General features: G+C 47.4%; 1 protein-coding gene across 2 annotated transcripts in view; it reads left to right on the forward strand.

The window, feature by feature from the left end:
• Nucleotides 1-553: 553 nt before the first annotated feature.
• LOC141127434 (retinol dehydrogenase 7-like) overlaps nt 554-21,899 on the forward strand; it is a 46,745-nt gene continuing 25,399 nt past the window's right edge. Inside the window, exon 1 of one of the 2 annotated variants that reach the window (XM_073613861.1) lies at nt 554-664. The gene's annotated coding sequence lies outside the window, so the exon portion shown is untranslated. Of the gene's footprint in view, nt 665-13,455; nt 13,612-21,899 lie in introns of those variants that run through there. The other variant, XM_073613860.1, reaches the window with a different exon arrangement.

Below are 21,899 nucleotides of genomic sequence, written 5' to 3' on the forward strand. Positions count from 1 at the left end.
GGCTCAGGGCCTCCGATTTTTGTAGATTAACCTTAAAATTGGACAGTGTGTCATAACGCTTCAGCTCCTGTAGCAGGGAGGGTAAAGAGGTAAGGGGTTCAGCAATGTAGAATAAAAAGTCATCTGCATAGGCTGCAACCTTGTGTTGATATTGGCCTGACTGGATGCCTCTAATGGACTGATTCCCTCTGACATGGTGCAAGAAAGGTTCTAGAGAGAGGATGAATAGCATAGGAGACAGGGGACAGCCTTGTCTGGTGCCATTCGAGATAGAGAAAGGGCTGGAGTCGTAGCCATTTACCCGGATTTTCGCTGTGGGATTATTATAGATGGCCGATATCCATGACTGGGGTCTGGCATACCCACGAATGTAAGTGTCTCCTGTAGGAAAGACCAGTCCACCCTGTCAAAAGCCTTCTCGGCTGCTGCTTTTTTTACATGCAGAAACCAAGGGTGAAAAAAAATGCCAGTACGAAGATGCTTATCACAGCCACTAGTCAGATCCAAGCATGTTATGGAACTTTGAATGGGATTGGTGCGGTAGGAAGATGGGAGGGAGTAATAAAGCATAAGCTTTTGGAAGCACACTCCTACCACTCCCTTCCTAACAATTCATCACAAAGAAAGTCTGTGTGTGTAACGATTTCTAGAGCTTACAGCAAAGGTAATTTGAATTTACTTCCATTTTAGCGCCTCTGCAGTGTGCTAGAATGCATAATAACTAACTGCATGCACTCACTCTTCTGTCATTTCTCTCTGTATTTCATTTAACACAAATGTGTTGAATCTTACAGTAACAGCGTAGACTCTTTGAATCTTCAATAATGTAAATAGTAGGTCTCTCCTTAGTTTTACTGGGACTGCAAGGGTTTGAAAGACTCAGGCTTGTAAGCATAGGCATTGAATAGTTACTAATTTATTTGTAATGTACTAAGAATCTGCATGTAACTATAGCATAAAAGTACATTTTGTCATTGTGTTTTTATTACAATGTCAAAAAATAAATTCATAATTCCACTACTATTTTCCTTACCAAAATCATGAAATATTCCCACATTATACTGTTTACAATACATCGTTCCCATAAACAAAATGGATAAAGTTTTTGTTTCAATGCAAATAGACATTGTAAAAATCTTCCTACAATGAATTATACCTTTCCCTACAATAACAGTAAGAGCCCATTCACACAGGGACGACTTGTCAGGCGACCTAGTCGCCTGACAAGTCGCCTCCCGTTCTGTGCTATGGAACCGCTCTAAGGGGAGCGACGCAAGTCGCTCCGACTTAGAAAAAGGTTCCTGTACGACTTCGGGGGCGACTTGGGGCGACTTGCATAGACTTCTATACAGAAGTCGTTTTGCAAGTCGCCCGGGCAGTCGTTTGCAGGTCGCCTCGCTGAGGCGACCTGCAAGTCGTGTTGCCCCTGTGTGAATGGGGTCTAAACATCTCTGCTCTACCTCCACTGCTGATCTATGCTCACCTTATATAAACAAAAACCTTTTCATGTGGGCGATTTGATCAGGTCCGCTTGTCAATTTTTTTTAGGAGGACTTGATCGGACCCTCCAGTCTTTTCTGTGGAGCGGAAGATGTTAGCAGACACATGTCCACTGACATCCACCACCATCTGATCCGATCCTGTCTACCAAAAACAGACAGATGGGGGACTTACATCAGAATCCGCAGAGCCCCCCTCTTACATCAGAGTTTGCAGAGACCCTACTTACATCACAGTCTGCAGAGTCCCCCCTTTCATCATAGTCCGCAGAGCCCCCCTTCCATCAGAGTCGGCAGAGCCCCCCTTTACATCACAGTTCGCAGAGCCCCCCTTTACATCACAGTCCCCCTTACATCAGAGTCCGCAGAGCCCCCTCTTACATCAGAGTCCGCAGAGCTACCCCTTACATCAGAGTCCGCAGAATTTCACTGTAAGGGGGAGCTCTGTGGACTCTAATGTAAAGGGGAACGCTGATGGAAGTGGTGTTCTGGGAACCCTGATTTAAGGGGGTGCTCTGATGTAAGGGGGAATGCTGTGGACCCTGGTGTAAAGGGGAACTCTGATGTAAGGAGATCTCTGCTCACCAAAGCCCCCGTTACATCAGGGTCTGCGGAGCACCCCTTAAATCTGAGGTCCCCTTAAATTATTGTACTAATTCAAAGGCAGGAGAGATAAAGGAGGGGGTGAATGGATGAATGTGAGCTCACTCACCCCAAGAAGGAAGGATGCTCGTGCAGTCTGCATATCCTCCACGTCCATGCTCCATGCTGTTCCCGACTGCTGGGCTTTCCCGCCCACTCATCCCAGGCTTCCCTGCCCACACTCCAAACCGAATAGAGTGTGGATGGGACCGTAGACACACACAGGAGGACAGGGCAGGGGCAGGAGTAGATCTAGCTCTCTCTCTCCTCTCCTGTCCATCCTAGGAGAGGTTGGCCTTATGCCCTCGCTTGTGACGCTTATCACAACAGATCTCATGACTGTTTGTAGAGTTATATTTTGTGGGTAAAGGACTGTGGTATATGTATACAGAGTATGGGGGGAATAGTCTCAGATTTTATTTAACTATATCCCTTTAAGCCCCTTTCACACCGCAATATGGCCACACCCACGATTCGGCACAGCGAGCTGTGCTGTCACGGACAAATACTCACCGAGGCCGAGATGCCGAGAGCGGCTCGCCCTTACGACCACGCTCACCCAGACCCCCGAGATGGGTACAGGAGGCTGAGGGCACGTGGAGGCACGGGCTTCCGGGAGGATAATAGGCTCTGGAGCGGGAAGCGGGTGTCTTGGGATCCGTAGGGAGCAGGGCTGAAAGTACAAGCAGAGGTTAGGGTACAAGCAGGTGATAATCAGGGTATCACAAGGTCCAGCAGTGCCGTGGTTAAGTTGGCCAGGGTTTGGTGCACAGATCAGGCAACTAGAATCAGTATAGTCCAGCAGAGTAGTAATTAAACAGGCCAGGGGTTTGGTACCCAGGTCAAGCAGGTTATAGGTAGGATTGTCCAGCGGAGTAATGGTTAAACAGGCCAGGGGTTTGGTACACAGGTCAGGCAGCGGCACAAAGGGTTAATCCGGGAGAGTAGTAGTTAAACAAGCAGCAGAGGTTTGGTACACAGATCAGGCAAGTAGCACAAAGGGTTAATCCGAGAGAGTAGTAGTTAAACAAGCAGCTGGGGTTCGGTACACAGATCAGGCAGCAGCACAAAGGGTTAATCCGGGAGAGTGGTAGTTTAAACAAGCAGCAGAGGTTCGGTACACAGATCAGGCAAGTACAGGGTAAACACAGGCTCAGGGAACAGGGAGAGCTGACGACAAACCAGCAACCCGACTGGGCGCTGGAGCCGTCAGATATAGTCCCCCTGCCCGGCGAGCGCGTCAGTGTGACGCGCTACCGGGCACCCGCACGGGCTACGGCGCGCACACGGGGACCGCCGTGCACCCGCGCGCGCCGCACCATCAGGCCGCGGACGGGTGTGCGGCGAAGTGCTCGTCCCGTGCGCATGCGCACCGGAGCCCGGCGAGCGGAGACGCTCCCTGGCTCCTGACAGTGCCCCCCTCCTAAGGGCGGACACTGGACGCCAAGGCTGGTCATCAGTTCCGGATGATCTTGATGAAACTTTCGAATTAACTGTGGAGCATGCAGATTCCTGGCGGGCTCCCAGGAATTATCTTCGGGAGGGTACCCCTTCCATTGAATCAGGTACTGTAGCTGTCTGCCCCTCTTTCTGCAACCAAGAATGGATTCCACTTCGAATTCAGTCTCGCCATCGATTCTGACTGGCGGAGGAGGGGGTTCTCCTCTTCCCGGGAAAGGACTGGGCACCACAGGCTTCAATAGTGACACATGAAAAACGGGGTGAATCCGGTATGTCTTGGGAAGTGTCAATTCCACGGCCACAGGGTTGATAATCCTCCTGACTTGAAAAGGCCCTATGAATTTAGGCCCGAGCTTTCGAGAAGGCAGCGGTAATCTCAGGTTAACGGTGGACAGCCAGACCTCGTCTCCTACATCGAATTTTGGGTTTGCCTTTCTGCCCCGGTCGTACTGTCTCTTGTAGTCCTCCTGGGTTTTGCGTAGTGTGTCTTGTATTTTTTGAACGTTAGCTTGTAGTGAATTTATCCTATCCTGGACTGCAGGAACTGCCGTTTCGGGGATGTTGTTAGCGAAGGATGTGGGATGGAACCCACAATTGATCCAGAAAGGGGTCTGGTTGGTGGAGGCATGGATAGAATTATTGTACGCAAATTCAGCGTAGGAGAGGAGGCTTGCCCAATCATCCTGGGATCCCGAGCAGAAGCAGCGGAGGTATTGCTCTAGCGTCTGATTGGTCCTCTCTGTCTGGCCATTGCTCTGGGGATGATAAGCCGACGAAAGACAAATGTTGATACCCAAGGCCTTGCATAGTTCCCTCCAGAATTTGGACGTGAACTGGACGCCTCTGTCCGACACGATGCTCCTTGGTATCCCATGGAGCCTAACAACTTCCTTAAGAAAGATGTTGGCCGTGTCTACGCCAGAGGGAGTACCCCTCATGGGCAGAAAGTGAGCCATTTTGGAAAGGCGGTCGACAACAACGAGGATGGTGGAGAAACTCTCTGAGCTGGGTAGATCTACGATGAAGTCCATGGAGACATCAGCCCATGGTCGTTCCGGAATGGGCAAAGGTCTGAGCAGGCCCCAGGATTTGGTGTTTTGGCCCTTGTTTCTCTGACACAGGGAACAGGAAGCCACATATTCTTTACAATCCCTTCTCCATCCCGGCCACCAAAAAGAACGAGAAAGGAGTTCAGCCGTCTTCTTGTTCCCAAAATGTCCTGCCAACTTATGATCATGACACATCTGAAGGGTTAAGGGCCGAGTCACTTGTGGTACGAATATTTTTCCCTTAATCCAGAAAAGATCTTCGTATCTTCTCAGGGAATGCACAGTTGGTTCTGTACAAGTGCCTGATGAAGATTTGATGGAGGATATCAAGTCTGCTTGAGTTAGTCCGAGAAAATTTTGAGGAGAGAGGATCGTGCTGGGTGTTGGTATTTGGGAGTCTGCGGAAAACATCCGTGAGAGGGCATCAGCCTTCCCGTTCTTCGCCCCCGGTCTGTACGCTATATGGAAATTAAAGCGTGAGAAGAAAAGTGCCCAACGGGCTTGGCGGGGTTTTAAGCGTCTTGCTGTTCTGAGGTACTCGAGATTCTTGTGATCCGTAAAGATCATCACCGGATGAACTGCCCCCTCCAGCAGGTACCTCCATTCCTCCAAAGCAAACTTTATAGCCAGCAGCTCTCTGTCACCCACGTCGTAATTGAGTTCTGGTGGGCTGAGTTTCCGAGAAGCGAAAGCTACTGGGTGTAGAATGGCCTTTGGTCCCTGTCTCTGGGAAAGAATTGCTCCGGTTGCGATTTCCGATGCGTCTACCTCCAGTATGAAGGGCTGAGTCGGGTCAGGATGGCAGAGGATTGGAGTGGAACTGAATAGTTCTTTTAACTTAAGGAAAGCCTCTTGAGCCGCTGTGGACCACTGAAAAGATTGATGCTGCCGAGTTAGTTGGGTAATAGGTGCCACAATGGCCGAGAATCCTACGATAAATTTTCGATAGAAATTGGCAAATCCTATGAATCTCTGTACTCCTTTTTTATTAGATGGAGCCGGCCATTCCTGAATTGCCTGAATCTTCTGAGGGTCCATGGCAACCCCATTGGTAGAGAGTATGAACCCCAAGAATTGTATGGTGGATCTCTCAAATTCACATTTTTCGGCTTTCAGGTATAGCTTGTGTTGTAGCAGGATAGCAAGAACCGTTTTAACGTGCCTTCTGTGCATCTCTAGCGTAGGAGAGAAAATAAGGATATCGTCCAGATATACCACGAGAAAGTCATCTAGATATTGTCGAAATATATCGTTCACTAGATGTTGGAAGGTGGCTGGGGCGTTGCAAAGACCGAAAGGCATCACTAAATACTCGAAGTGACCGAATCTAGATCTGAAGGCCGTCTTCCATTCGTCTCCCGCCCTGATCCTGACGAGATTGTAAGCCCCTCGGAGGTCGAGTTTAGAGAACACCTTGGCTGATCGGAACCTCTGGAACAATTCAGGGATGAGCGGTAACGGGTACCGGTTCTTAATTGTAATGTTGTTTAGTTGTCGGTAGTCTACGCAGGGTCTCAGGGTACCATCTTTTTTCCCTACGAAAAAGATACCCGCTCCGGCGGGTGAGGATGAAGGGCGGATGAACCCCTTCTCAAGATTTTCGTCTATGTACTGCTTCAGGACCTCCAACTCGGTTTCAGACAGGGGAAATATCCGGCCAAACGGAATCTCAGATCCAGGGAGAAGGTCAATTGGACAGTCGTAGGCCCTGTGAGGTGGTAGGCGGTCAGCCATTTGTTTGCTAAAAACTTCTTGAAACTCGAGATACTCGGAGGGGACGTGTTGCAGATTGCCTGGTGGTACCGCCATTGTGGCACAGACCTTGGAATCCGGGAGCAGGCAGTGCTGAGAGCAATACTGCGAAGAGAAGGATACCGACTTGGTGCTCCATTTGATTAGTGGATCGTGAGCTTGTAGCCATGGTAGGCCAAGTATGATGGGGAAGATGGGTGAACGGATTAGGTCGAGCCGTAAGAACTCCCGGTGGCCGGAGTCTGTGACTACTGGAATAGGTTGGGTCTCCTGGGTGATGGGACCAGAGCACGGAAGAAATCCGTCGGCCAAATGGATTTGTAAATTCTGCTCTTTGGTTTGTAGAGGAATCTTCAATCTGTGTGCCAAGGTGGAATCTATGAAACAGCTGCAGGCCCCGGAATCAACGATGGCCTGCAGGCGAATCTCCCTTTCCGGAAGCTGTAGAGAAATAAACAACATCACATAAGCCTTGGGAATGTTATTGTTTGGAAAGTTCAATACGTTTGATTGAGGGAACTTACTGGGCCTGATCGGGCAGCTGCGTAGGAAGTGTCCAGTTCCTCCACAATAGAGGCAAAGGTTAGACTGCCGTCTACGTTGCTTCTCTTCGGAGGTTAACGGACCTCGGACCAGACCGAGCTGCATTGGTTCGGCCTCAGGGACCGATGCAGAGGAAACTGAAGATGCATTTGGAGGTACTGTGGAGTGAGGTCTAGGTGACGCCCAGACAGGGCGAGGCAGCTGAAACCGTTCTGAGCGCCGCTCCCGAAGACGCCGGTCGAGCTTGGTAGCTGCTTGAATGAGTTCCTCTAGGGAAGCAGGGGTCTCCATCCTGGCTAACTCGTCTTTGAGTAATTCAGATAAGCCTTGACGGTATTGATAACGTAAGGCCGGCTCATTCCAGTTTGTATCAGCCGCCCACTTACGGAACTCCACTGTATAGTCCTCAACAGGTCTTCTCCCTTGGGACAGGTGGTGCAGGATAGCTTCGGCTGTGGCCATGCGTTGCGGATCATCGTAGAGCTGGGTCATGCTCTCAAAGAAGGCCTCGATGGTGTTCAGGGCAGGATTGCTTTGTTCCATCAGGCTGTGGGCCCACGCCTGGGGTTCTTCGGATAGCAGGGAAATCACAAACCCCACTTTGACGATTTCTGAGGAGAAGGTTCTCGGCTGTAGAGCGAAGTAGAGGGAACATGCATTTTTGAAAGCCCTAAACTTCTTACGGTCCCCCGAGAACCGTTCAGGTATAGGGACCCTGGGCTCAGGAAGAGCCATGACCACAGTGGGGTTGGTCGGAGCTTGGGGAAGTGGACCCCCACCGCTGGGTGCAGGAGCTGCGGCTGCGGAAGGTAGTAACCCGGTGATCTGCTGCAGACGGTTATCAATTTGTGTATAACCTTCTTGTAACTTCTGTACGAAGTCCGCAAGGGTAGATACTTGTTGACACAGGATCTCCAGAGGAGAGCGCGCTCTGTCGGCCTCAGACATCTGGCTGGTTTGTACTGTCACGGACAAATACTCACCGAGGCCGAGATGCCGAGAGCGGCTCGCCCTTACGACCACGCGCACCCAGACCCCCGAGATGGGTACAGGAGGCTGAGGGCACGTGGAGGCACGGGCTTCCGGGAGGATAATAGGCTCCGGAGCGGGAAGCGGGTGTCTTGGGATCCGTAGGGAGCAGGGCTGAAAGTACAAGCAGAGGTAAGGGTACAAGCAGGTGATAATCAGGGTATCACAAGGTCCAGCAGTGCCGTGGTTAAGTTGGCCAGGGTTTGGTGCACAGATCAGGCAACTAGAATCAGTATAGTCCAGCAGAGTAGTAATTAAACAGGCCAGGGGTTTGGTACCCAGGTCAAGCAGGTTATAGGTAGGATTGTCCAGCGGAGTGATGGTTAAACAGGCCAGGGGTTTGGTACACAGGTCAGGCAGCGGCACAAAGGGTTAATCCGGGAGAGTAGTAGTTAAACAAGCAGCAGAGGTTTGGTACACAGATCAGGCAAGTAGCACAAAGGGTTAATCCGAGAGAGTAGTAGTTAAACAAGCAGCTGGGGTTCGGTACACAGATCAGGCAGCAGCACAAAGGGTTAATCCGGGAGAGTGGTAGTTTAAACAAGCAGCAGAGGTTCGGTACACAGATCAGGCAAGTACAGGGTAAACACAGGCTCAGGGAACAGGGAGAGCTGACGACAAACCAGCAACCCGACTGGGCGCTGGAGCCGTCAGATATAGTCCCCCTGCCCGGCGAGCGCGTCAGTGTGACGCGCTACCGGGCACCCGCACGGGCTACGGCGCGCACACGGGGACCGCCGTGCACCCGCGCGCGCCGCACCATCAGGCCGCGGACGGGTGTGCGGCGAAGTGCTCGTCCCGTGCGCATGCGCACCGGAGCCCGGCGAGCGGAGACGCTCCCTGGCTCCTGACATGTGCACTCGACTTTATTTGTTCAGAATGCTTGCTTTGGGTGGGGGAGTGTAGAAAAAAAGGCCTCAGATACCAGATGTGCGAAGTACTTTTACACAGTTGACTACCATCCATAACACTCTAGCCCCACTTTTCCCAATGCCACAGATGTGGCGCTACAGTGCAAATGCAGTAGGCACTACAGCAGCATGCACACGCTGCATTTGGGCTGCACTCCCTAGATATGCCACTGCATCTCTCAAACCACACCAAACTCTCTTCAATTGATCTCCCCAATATCTCACACATCTGCTCTACTCCAACCAATCACTCACACCAAACCATTAGCTAATAACTTTTAATCCCTAATTAGCAGCAATACCAGCCTCAGATTTTAGATCTTTTTTTAAACTCTTTTTAGATATAACGCTGGTCAGACCTAAATTGAAATGAGGGACCACGATCAGTACAGAAGGATCAAAGATCCCTGTGTTCCTATTATTATTATTACTTACATGCTCCATGTGTTTTTCTTTACTGTTGTACAGTTTAAAATGGCAACTTTCAGGTTCATGGGCACAGTAATCGGTTGTAGGAAACATCGTTTGTTCGCCCACTTATAAGATGTTTTTTGCAGATACAGGTTAACTACATTTGTTCAGGCCTATTTGTGTTAAAATAAGTTTGTTGTCTAGATGGGTTTGTACCTAGAATGAAATGTAAACTTGATTCAGTGTAAGTAGAGGACACTCAGCAGCTGTTTACACAACTGCATGCAGGAGCACTAGTGTGTGACACCAGAACAAACTTTTTAGGGTGTCCCACACAGGTGCTCCAGTGGATACTAGGGATGTCTCCATGTGTGAAACTTTAACAAAAAAGGTAAGTATTCCAGCTTTAGAAAGGAAATAAAAATTTCTTCAGCTTGTAACTCTGCCAAAACAGACAATTGGACGACACTTCCAAGCAATGTTTCATATTCCTATTTCTGCCATCAAATATCTGTGTGCTAAGTATACCTGCTCCTCTCAGTTGTAGGAAATTATCCCTGTCTCTCTCTCTCTCTTTTTTCCCCTCCCTCTGTGCTCTCTTCCTCTCTCTCTCTTCCCCTCCCTATACTCTCTCTCTTCCCCTCCCTTTGCACTCTCTCTCTTCCTAGGGTTGCTACCTTTTCTTCAAGTCAAACCCAAACACTTTAGCGGCGCACAGCAATTTTTTTTATAGTATAAACTATACATATATTTTGCTATTAAATAACATTTCTAATCATATGAAGTTAATAACAAGAGTCCCCTTTTACTACTGAATCCACAGAGTTCCCCTTTTACATCTGAACTCGCAGAGTTCCCCTTTTACATCTGAACTCGCAGAGTTCCCTTTCACTGTAAGGGGGAACTCTGCAGACTCTGATGTAAGGGAGAACTCTGGGGCCTCTAACATAAGGGATGCTCTGGGAACCCTGATTTAAGAGGGAACACTGAGAATTCTGATGTACAGAGAAGACTCTGATGTAAGGGGAAAAACGTGGCTTCTGGTGTAAAGGAAAACTCTGATGTAAGGGGTGCTCTGAGAACCCTAATTTGCCTTAGTGTACTTACTCAGAGGCAGGAGAAAGAAGGGGGAGACTTCAGTCACAGACAGGGATGGAAGGTAAGCTCACTCACCCCTTGGCAGTCAGCACCTTTCATCCAGATGCATCTGAGGCTGCTGGACTTCAAATTTCTGGCCCCAACTTTCCTTTTCTGAGGCACAGCACCAGGGATTGGAGTGTGGACAGACACAGAGGGGTAGGGTTGTTAGTGCTGGGAAGCCATAGTCCAGTCTTAATAATGTGTCTATGTTTCAGGCAGTCTGAAACCCGGACGCATGATTCCAAACCCGAACTGTCCGGGTGAATCCTGGACAGGTGGCAACCCTATCTCTTCCCCTCCCTCTACTCTCTCTCTTTCCCTCCCTCTGCTCTCTTTCTTTCCCTCCCTCTGCTCTCTTTTTTCTCTCTTTCTCTTCCCCTCCCTCTGCACCTTTTTCTATAATTTTCTCTTCCCCTCTCTGCTCTCTCTTTCTCCCCCTCCACCCTTTGTTCTCTCTCTCTCTCTTTCTCTTCCCCACCCTCTGTTCTCACTCTCTTTCACCCCTGCTCTCTCTCTTTTCTTGCCCTGACACTTGCTGGTGATGAATGCTGGCACTGAAACTTGCTGGGGGTTGTTGCTGGCACCTACATCAATGAAGGGAGTTATTTCACTCGCACAGTCTCTTCAGTGTACCCCAGGCCCTAGTTTGCCTAAATCATTTTAACCACATGCCGACCGCCGCATGCCGATTTACGTCGGCAGAATGGCATGGGCAAGCAAAAAGGCGTACCCGTACGTTCCTTTAAAACTCCCGCCTAGTGGACGCGCGTGCTCGGCCGCGGGAGCGTGCCCACGGGTCCAGAAAACTCAATGTTTGCCGGTGGCCCGCGTTTGCGGTGAGGAGAGGCAGAATGGGGAGATGCCTATGTAAACAAGGCATTTCCCTGTTCTGCTTAGGAACATGACAGGGAGCTACTGCTCCCAGTGATCTGGAGCAGTGATCTCTGTCATGTTGTAGTGAACCCATCCTCCCCACAGTTAGAACACACTGAGGGAACACACTTAACCCCTTGATCGCCCCCTAGTGTTTAACCCCTTCCCTGCCAGTGACAATTATATAGTAATCAGTGGCTATTTTTAGCTCTGATCGGTGTATAAATGTCACTGGTCCCAAAATAGTGTCAAAAGTGTCTGATCTGTCCACCGCAATATCGCAGTCATGATAAAAATTGCAGACCGCTGCCATTACTAGTAAAAAAAAAATATAATAAAAATGCCATAAATCTATCCCCTATTTTGTAGACGCTATAACTTTTGCGCAAACCAATCAATATACGCTTATTGCGATTTTTTTTACCAAAAATATTTAGAAGAATATATATCGGTCTAAACTGTGGGAGAAATTGTTTTTTTTTATATATTTTTGGGGGATATTTATTATAGCAAAAAAGTTAAAAATATTGCTTTTTTTCAAAATTGTCACTTTTTTTTGTTTATAGCGCAAAAAATAAAAACTGCAGAGGTGATCAAATACCACCAAAAGAAAGCTCTTTTTGTGGGAAAAAAAGGACATAAATTTTGTTTGGGTACAACATTGCACAACCGCGCAATTTTCAGTTAAAATGACGCACTGTCGAATCGCAAAAAATGCTCTGGTCAGGAAGGGGGTAAATCCTTCCAGGGCTGAAGTGGTTAAAGCATTCAGTGCACTATGCCGTACATTTCTCTATTTAATACTGCCTCATTCTCTACTATGTAAGTTATCTCAGACTATTTGACCACACTTTTTTAACCTACACCCAAAATTCAGCACAATGGATTTTTTTTTTTCTCATGGGGGGTATTTTTTAAAATTAATTCATCTTTTATTAACATTTTCTCCTTTACAAAAATGACAAACAACAAATAGAACCAACAAATATCCAACATGATTGGATGATAAAATCAGCAGAGCTTCCACTCATTTCAGATCTACCCCTTAGATTTAGAGCGACTTCACTTCCAAATGCACTTTCAGTGCAAAGTGGATCTGCCTTTCGTAAATAACCCCCATGGTCTTGCACACAGTCCCACTGTTTTCAGAAAACGCCCTTCCTTAATTTTGTAGACATTATTTCCCACTTCCTGTTGTGTCTTTAGGACAGCACCTGAAAGGGAAATCTCCCCAAAGGGACAAGGCAGCAAAAAAGTGTCAGTGGGTTACTCCTTCCTCACTGTAACCAAAACACAACAAAAAGTCAATCAAAAAAAGTACAGATGAAAAAAAATCTAAATCACAAGGAACTGTGCCATTCCTTTCAACCTTCTGGCACCTTTCAGCTTGTAGTAAAAGAACACATTCCTGTCATGCCTCAGTTACATAGACCATGAAGAATTAATAAACAAAAATACGATTGGCTTAGGTCACATGGAATTTTTTTCACTACTAATTTTTCGTTTATAGTGGCTTTTCAAAATAACAGTTGAAATAGTTTAGAGGTTGACTAAAAAGTTAAAAAGGAGCTCCAGAAAAGAATTAAAAGTCAGCAGCTACAAATACTGTAGCTGCTGACTTTTAATATTAGGACATTTACCTGTCCAGGAATCCAGCAGTGTCTTCACTTGAACTGATTTTTCAATCAGCTCTCGGGTACTGCCGCCGCCATCTTGGGTAAAAGAAACGGGAAGTGAAGTCAGTTCCCTGCTGCACTTTGTGAATGGCCCAGCGGTGGGGGAAGGAGGAGGGGGGCGAACTTCCGGATGACTTCACCACGGCGAAGTTAGCAGGAAGTGAAAGTGGGTACCTGTCAAAACCAGGTACTCGCCCCCCCCCCCCAAAAAAAATGTGCCAAATGTGGCAGCGGAGGGGGAGAGGAGGCAGAAGATAAGTGGAGCTTCCCCGTTTGGGTGGCGCTCCGCATTAAGTCTAATCGCTTTACGTCTTTGTTTGCTTTCATAATGCTCTGCTGAACATAATATTTACCTAAATAGTCAAGAGTGTATGGTTTCCTAGTCAATACTGCAATATATATATATACAGAAAAAATGTGTTAAGAAAATAGGAAAGGAGATTGAAGATAGTTGGCTGCCCTCATACATGCTGCTATTCTTGGTTTACTTGTTACGGCTGTTAGGTAATGACACTTGCAAAACAAGTTTCACAACTTTAGTTCAGTAAATCAGTTTTGCTCTTATTTGAACATACTGGAGAAGTGTGCACAGACGGTGACAGCCAGTGCAGACAAGTACATTAAGGTAATGAACCTTTTTTTTCCATTTATATCTCATAATACTTTAGGGCAGGGCTGCTAATAGGGCAGTATAACCGGCCCTGTTGTACCGGGCTCACCCTCATCAGCTACACAGCGGGTCCCGGGCAGCATTACAGTTCAGCACTGCATTTTAAAAATAAAAGTTCTGATGCCTTCCTGGTAGGGATGGGGCTGCACTGGTCTGGCTGATGGCCGAGACTTGAAAGAAGCTTGTGGTGTATGTGCCCCTGGAGCAGAGTTGCCAACCCTCCGATGCAAAATTTACTGGCAGGATGCCAACATTTACAAACGGCACCAATTTTTTACCGGCACTGCAAAAAAGTACATAAAATCTGCAAATCATGATCTAAGGGGGAACTCTGATGTAGAGGGTGGCTCTGGTGACCAGAGACTACCTTATATCAGAGTCCACTGTGTTCCCTTTACATCAGAGTTCCCAGTTACATCAGGGTCAGATTGAGTTCCCCCTTGCACTGTAAGGGGAAATCCTGCAGACTCCGATGTAAAGGGGAACGCCAGGAACTCTGATGTGGGGGGCACTCTGGTGACCAGAGACCACCTTCCGTACAGTGAATTCACTAAAGTAAGGGGGGTTACTAATATAGGGGGGAAACCTTTATATCAGTGCCCCCTTACATCAATGACTCCCCCTCAGATTGGCCTGGCGACGCTGTCACTGACCACCTCTAAGGTGCACCATGCAGGGCTCAATCAAATGGCTCCAGGTTGGTGGCTCTGGGTTTTATCCTAGAGGAGACGGTCAGAGACTGTGGACATGCTAAAGGAGACGGTCATAGGCTGCAGACATGCTAAAGGAGACGGTCATAGGCTGCAGACATGCTAAAGGAGACGGTCATAGGCTGCGGACATAGTACAGGAGACCAAATGTGCTCACTACTTACTCAGATAAAAATATATGAATAAACACCTCAAGACCATCAAGCACAATACATAATCAATTATATTAGGACCATACAGTACAAACACAATACACAGCAGCACTTTTCATCAGAAAATACCAGCTAAATCATATTGCTGCTGCCTCCCCTCTCTTGGCATGCTTGGATTTGTAGTGCCCCAGACACATGAAGTGGTAACTCTGGAGAGGACTGAGGAGGCTGTGCCTGGACTGGAGAGCACTGGAGATAATAGGTAGAGATTGGGGAGAAAACATCTTCCCTTTAGAAGCAAAGCAGATCTGACACACACAAAAAATGATCTACTGTACACAAGCCTGCTACACAGCCCATCCTCTACCCCCTTCCTCCTGCCCACTAAGACAAGGCAAAGACACGACTGCATTTAGCTAATAGCTAGCTTACCCTCTGCTAGGCTGAAGTCCGTCAGGCTCCACTGCAGGCTCACTCCACTCCTCCCCCTCCCAGCATCTCCCAGAATCAAATAAGGCGCGTTGTGGAAGGAAGGGGGGGACAAGACAAGTAGCAGCGGTGACAGAAAGATCATCAGGATGATCGGAGACTCTTGGCATGCTTCGGGACTGCACATGCGCAGTTCCGAGCCAGGAGCTGTTTACTGGCAAGATTTTTTTTTACGGGTTTTCACGGACATGAAAAAATAGTCCTGTTTTTTACGGGCTGCCCGTAAAAACATGGGCGGTTGGCACTGCCCTGGAGTGGCAGTCCAGGGGTGCCGTAATCTCACTGAGTGAGGGTCAGTTTGAGTTACGGAACCAAGGTCACTGCAACATCACGCTTTTTTCCGCATCTGCCTCTAGGGCCGAGCCTTTTGGCTAGGACCAGAGGAATTTTTTATTCCTGGCCGAAAGGCTGGTCAATGTATCACACAATGGCACCTATTGCACTTCTCCACTATCCCCCCCCCCCACACACACACACACTTGTATTTGTGTGTTTGTCACTTTTTGTTTTTCTTTCGTGAATGACGTACACGTTTTGTCATGTTTAATGAGTAGGGTGTAGGTCCTCAGGCCTGCCCTGAAAGTCTTAGTCGGGGATGCACAAGGCCTTCTGGCTTAGTTCGCCCTCTCTCATGGGGTCTCCCTTCGGGGGAGCCCCACCTAGTACTTGGTACTTGGGTTGGTCTGTTTCAGTGGACCTGCCAGAGAACGGGGTCCATCTGGTTTCAACCAGATGGACCATGTGAAGTACCCCAGTCTCTGTCTGGAGCCTAACGCCCTCGGGGATCAGGTTAAGGGTCCCTTCACTTCGGAGGAGGACCATGTGTACACCCTGTGTGAGTTTTGTGTTTCACTTTTTTAGTGTGCACTTTTTTTTGCACTGGGGGAGTGTGTTCACACACCATGGGCTTTAAAAAAAAAAAAGTCTGAGCCAACAGAAAATGGTGGGCAAAATCTTGAAAGAACTTGCTCCCCAAGCAGAACATGAGACTTCACAGAACAGCTACAGCCTCAATTGGATTTCACCAAACATTGAAAATCTGCATATAACATGACATTTCTGCCGAGAAAGTGAGTATGATACAATTGTAGTCCCACTTCTCCTCAGCCAGCAAGACTGTATGTCACAGTTAACTGTATGTGTGGAGCAGTGTTAATTTAGTCGACTAAAACTACTAAAACATTTTAGTCGACTATATGAATATTATTTTAGTCGACTAAAATACGACTAAAACTAAAACAACTGGGATGACTAAAATGGGACTAAAACTAAAAAGCCATTTTAGTCAAAAGACTAAAATGGGACTAAAACTAAAAAGCCATTTTAGTCAAAAGACTAAAACTAAAACTAAATTAAAATTTGACTTCAAAATTAACATTGGTCTGTAGTGCATGTTCATACCTCAATGCCATAATAAATAACATATTAGATTTTTCACTCCAGCAGTATATAATGAGTTTGGAAATTGTACAGAAATGTTAACCAATGCATTACAATTTAATTACACCTATTATATTTTAGACGACTAAAATGAGTTTTAGTCGACTAAAATGTACTGGAGATTTTAGTTGACTAAAACGTAGGACATTTTAATCGACTAAAATGTACTGGAGATTTGGTCGACTAATACGACTAAAACTAAAACAATTGCAGAAGACTAAAATGGTACTAAATCTAAAATGCCATTTTAGTTCTAAGACTAAAACTAAATCGAAACTTGCTGCCAAAATTAACCCTGGTGTGGAGGCTACCTACAGACTGGTTGTACACAAGTCGATCAATAGATCGACTTGTGTACAACTAGTTTGCCCATACATGGATCGAGATTGGGCCAGTCCCTGTCGAACCAGCTGAATTTCGATCCATGTATGGCCCACTTTAGAATGAGGGAGAATTACAAAGAAAATAACTCAATATGTAAATTCTTCAGATGTGTTAACTGTAAAAAGATCAGGTCTGAGCATGTAGACCCTTTACAAAATAATGAAGAGTTGGTGACTGGGGACAAATACAAGGCACATTTAATAAAGTGGTTATAAAGGCTAAAGGTTTTTTACCGTATTGTATTGATAAGGATGGTATTGGATGGCTATGGGATAGCCAGCGCGGAAGATATTCCAGAGGGTAGTATTGGGGGCATTAGTGGTAGGTTAACCAAAGCACAAAAACACAAGGTGAGTATAGTAGCAAGTCCTAGTTGCAATCTTGAAACACCCAATACGAGGACAATATGCGACCGGTCTAAACTATGTGGCATGTTCACCAATGCCAGGAGCATGGCGGACAAGATGGGTGAACTAGAGATACTGTTGTACAAGGAGGATTTGGATTTTGTGGGAATTTCAGAGACCTGGTTCAACAGCTCTCATGATTGGCTGGCAAGCATTCAAGGGTATACCCTATACCGCAAGGATAGAGAGGGTAAAAAGGGGGGAGGGGTATGCCTATATATCAAGAATAATGTACAAGTGAATGTGAGAGATGACATCACTGAGGGGGCTAGGGAGGAGGTGGAATCTTTATGGGTAGAGCTCCAAAGGGATGAAGCTAAGGGGAAAATAATACTGGGAGTATGCTATAGGCCCCCTAACCTGAGGGAGGAAGTGGAGACGGATCTCCTATCACAAATTGGATTAGCAGCAAGGATGGGAAGTGTTATCATAATGGGGGATTTTAATTATCCAGACATAGACTGGGCGGAGGGAACTGCGCATTCATTTAAGGCTCGCCAGTTCCTTAGTGTCTTGCAGGACAATTTTATAGTTCAGATGGTAGACGCACCAACTAGAAATAAAACATTACTAGATCTACTGATTACCAACAATACAGACCTGATAACAGATGTGGAAATACGGGGCAATTTAGGTAACAGCGATCACAGGTCAATTAGTTTCAGTATAAATCACACAAATAGGAAACATGAAGGGAACACAAAGACACTGAATTTCAAAAGAGCCAACTTCCCTAAACTACAAACCTTGCTAAAAGGCATAAATTGGGATAAAATATTAGGAACAAAGAATACGGAGGAGAGATGGGTTTGCTTTAAGAGCATATTAAATAAGGGCATTAGCCAATGTATCCCATTGGGTAATAAATTTAAAAGAGCGAACAAACATCCTGGATGGCTTAACTCCAATGTAAAAATGCATATAAAAGCAAAGGAGAAGGCCTTCAAAAAATACAAGGTTGAGGGATCATCCTCAGCATTCAGAATTTATAAAGAATGCAATAAGAAATGTAAGGGTGCAATTAGGATGGCTAAGATAGAACATGAAAGACACATAGCGGAGGAGAGCAAAAAAAATCCCAAGAAATTCTTTAAGTATGTAAACAGTAAAAAAGGGAGGACAGACCATATTGGCCCCATAAAGAATGAGGAAGGACATCTGGTTACAAAGGATGGGGAGATGGCAAAGGTATTGAATTTATTCTTCTCCTCAGTCTTCACGAGTGAATCGGGGGGCTTCAGTAACCAAAACTGCAGTGTTTATCCTCATGACACAACACAGGAAGCACCTACATGGTTAACAGAGGACGGAATTAAAATTAGACTTGAGAAACTTAACATTAATAAATCACCGGGACCAGATGGCTTGCATCCGAGGGTACTTAGGGAACTCAGTCAGGTGATTGCCAGACCGTTGTTCCTAATTTTTACAGACAGTCTATTGACTGGAATGGTACCAGCTGATTGGAGAAAAGCCAATGTAGCACCAATATTTAAAAAGGGCCCAAAAAACATCCCTGGGAATTACAGACCAGTTAGCCTAACATCAATAGTATGTAAACTCTTGGAGGGGATGATAAGGGACTATATACAAGATTTTAGTAATAAGAATGATATCATTAGCTGTAATCAGCATGGATTCATGAAGAATCGTTCTTGCCAAACCAATCTATTAACCTTCTATGAGGAGGTGAGTTGCCATCTAGATAAAGGAAGGCCCATAGACGTGGTGTATCTGGATTTTGCAAAAGCATTTGACACAGTTCCCCATAAACGTTTACTGTACAAAATAAGGTGCGTTGGCATGGACCATAGGGTGAGTACATGGATTGAAAACTGGCTACAAGGGCGTGTTCAGAGGGTGGTGATAAATGGGGAGTACTCAGAATGGTCAGGGGTGGGTAGTGGGGTTCCCCAGGGTTCTGTGCTGGGACCAATCCTATTTAATTTGTTCATAAACGACCTGGAGGATGGGATAAACAGTTCAATCCCTGTATTTGCAGACGATACTAAGCTAAGCAGGGCAATAACTTCTCTGCAGGATGTGGAAATCTTGCAAAAAGACCTGAACAAATTAATGGGTTGGGCGACTACATGGCAAATGAGGTTCAATGTAGAAAAATGTAAAATAATGCATTTGGGTGGCAAAAATATGAATGCAATCTATACACTGGGGGGAGAACCTCTGGGGGAATCTAGGATGGAAAAGGACCTGGGGGTCCTAGTAGATGATAGGCTCAGCAATGGCATGCAATGCCAAGCTGCTGCTAATAAAGCAAACAGAATATTGGCATGCATTAAAAGGGGGATCAAATGCAGAGATAAAACGATAATTCTCCCACTCTACAAGACTCTGGTCCGGCCGCACCTGGAGTATGCTGTCCAGTTCTGGGCACCAGTCCTCAGGAGGGACGTACTGGAAATGGAGCGAGTACAAAGAAGGGCAACAAAGCTAATAAAGGGTCTGGAGGATCTTAGTTATGAGGAAAGGTTGCGAGCACTGAACTTATTCTCTCTGGAGAAGAGACGCTTGAGAGGGGATATGATTTCAATTTACAAATACTGTACTGGTGACCCCACAATAGGGATAAAACTTTTTCGCAGAAGAGAGTTTAATAAGACTCGTGGTCACTCATTACAATTAGAAGAAAAGAGGTTTAACCTTAAACTACGTAGAGGGTTCTTTACTGTAAGAGCGGCAAGGATGTGGAATTCCCTTCCACAGGCGGTGGTCTCAGCGGGGAGCATTGATAGCTTCAAGAAACTATTAGATAATCACCTGAATGACCGCAATATACAGGGATATGTAATGTAATACTGACACATAATCACACACATAGGTTGGACTTGATGGACTTGTGTCTTTTTTCAACCTCACCTACTATGTAGTTTTTGCACGTTTAATCTTTAGTCTCCTCTTTTTCATTAAATTTTTTTGTTCTTGCTAATCTCTGCCTTGCGTGTAGTCTCAACGTCCTTGGTTTTGCCTTTCAATTGTGCTTATTACAAAGCATAAAGCGTTAACATTTCAGGAGTTCCTTTTTAGTGCTGCTGCTACTCCACACACTCACACTCTCTCCTCATTCCCCCCTCTGCATTCTCTCTCTTCTCACTCCCAACTCTCCACTCTCTCTCTCTCTCTCCTCATCCCCCCTCTGCACTCTCTCTCCTCATTCCCCCCTCTGCACTCTCTCTCCTCATTCCCCGCTCTGCACTCTCTCTCCTTATTCCCCGCTCTGCACTCTCTCTCCTCATTCCCCCCTCTGCACTCTCTCTCCTCACTCCCCCCACTGCACTCTCTCTCCTCACTCCCCCCTCTGCACTCTCTCTCCTCATTTCCCCCTCTGCACTCTCTCTCCTCATTCCCCCCTCTGCACTCTCTCTCCTCACTCCCCCTCTGCACTCTCTCTCTCTCCTCATTCCCCCCTCTGCACTTTCTCTCCTCATTCCCCCCGCTGCACTCTCTCTCCTCATTCCCCCCTCTGCACTCTCTCTCCTCATCCCCCCCCCCTGCACTCTCTTTCTCCTCACTCCCCCCTCTGCACTCTCTCTCCTCAATCCCCCCTCTGCACTCTCTCTCCTAATTTCCCCCTCTGCACGCTCTCTCTCTCCTCATTCCCCCCTCTGCACTCTCTCTCTCCTCATTCCCCCCTCTGCACTCTCTCTCCTCATTCCCCCCTCTGCACTCTCTCTCCTCATTCCCCCCTCTGCACTCTCTCTCCTCATTCCCCCCTCTGCACTCTCTCTCCTAATTCCCCCTCTGCACTCTCTCTCCTCATTCCCCCCTCTGCACTCTCTCTTCTCACTCCCCCCTCTGCACTCTCTCTTCTCACTCCCCCCTCTGCACTCTCTCTCTCTCTCCTCATTCCCCCCTCTGCACTTTCTCTCCTCATTCCCCCCTCTGCACTCTCTCTCCTCATTCCCCCCTCAGCACTCTCTCTATCCTCACTCCCCCCTCTGCACTCTCTCTCCTCATTTCCCCCTCTGCACTCTCTCTCTCTCCTCATTCCCCCCTCTGCACTCTCTATCCTCACTCCCCCCTCTGCACTCTCTCTCTCTCCTCATTCCCCCCTCTGCACTCTCTCTCCTCACTCCCCCCCTCTGCACTCTCTCTCCTCACTCCCCCTCTGCACTCTCTCTCTCCTCATTCCCCCCTCTGCACTTTCTCTCCTCATTCCCCCCGCTGCACTCTCTCTCCTCATTCCCCCCTCTGCACTCTCTCTCCTCATCCCCCCCCTGCACTCTCTTTCTCCTCACTCCCCCCTCTGCACTCTCTCTCCTCAATCCCCCCTCTGCACTCTCTCTCCTAATTTCCCCCTCTGCACGCTCTCTCTCTCCTCATTCCCCCCTCTGCACTCTCTCTCTCCTCATTCCCCCCTCTGCACTCTCTCTCTCCTCACACCCCCTCTGCACTCTCTCTCCTCACCCCCTGCACTCTCTCTCTTCCCCCCTGCCCTCTCTCCTCACCCCCTGCCCTCTCTCTCTCCTCACTCCCCCCTCTGCACTTTCTCTCCTCACTCCCCCATCTGCGCTCCCTCTCCTCACTCCCCCCTCTGCACTCTCTCTCTCCTCACTCCCCCTCTGCACTCTCTCTCTCTTCACTCTATCTCCTTACTACCCCCTCTGCACTCTCTCCCTCTCCTCACCCCCCCTGTGCTCTCT

The sequence above is a fragment of the Aquarana catesbeiana genome, linkage group LG02 (genome assembly GCF_042186555.1).
Source record: "Aquarana catesbeiana isolate 2022-GZ linkage group LG02, ASM4218655v1, whole genome shotgun sequence".
NCBI classification, from domain to species: domain Eukaryota; kingdom Metazoa; phylum Chordata; class Amphibia; order Anura; family Ranidae; genus Aquarana; species Aquarana catesbeiana.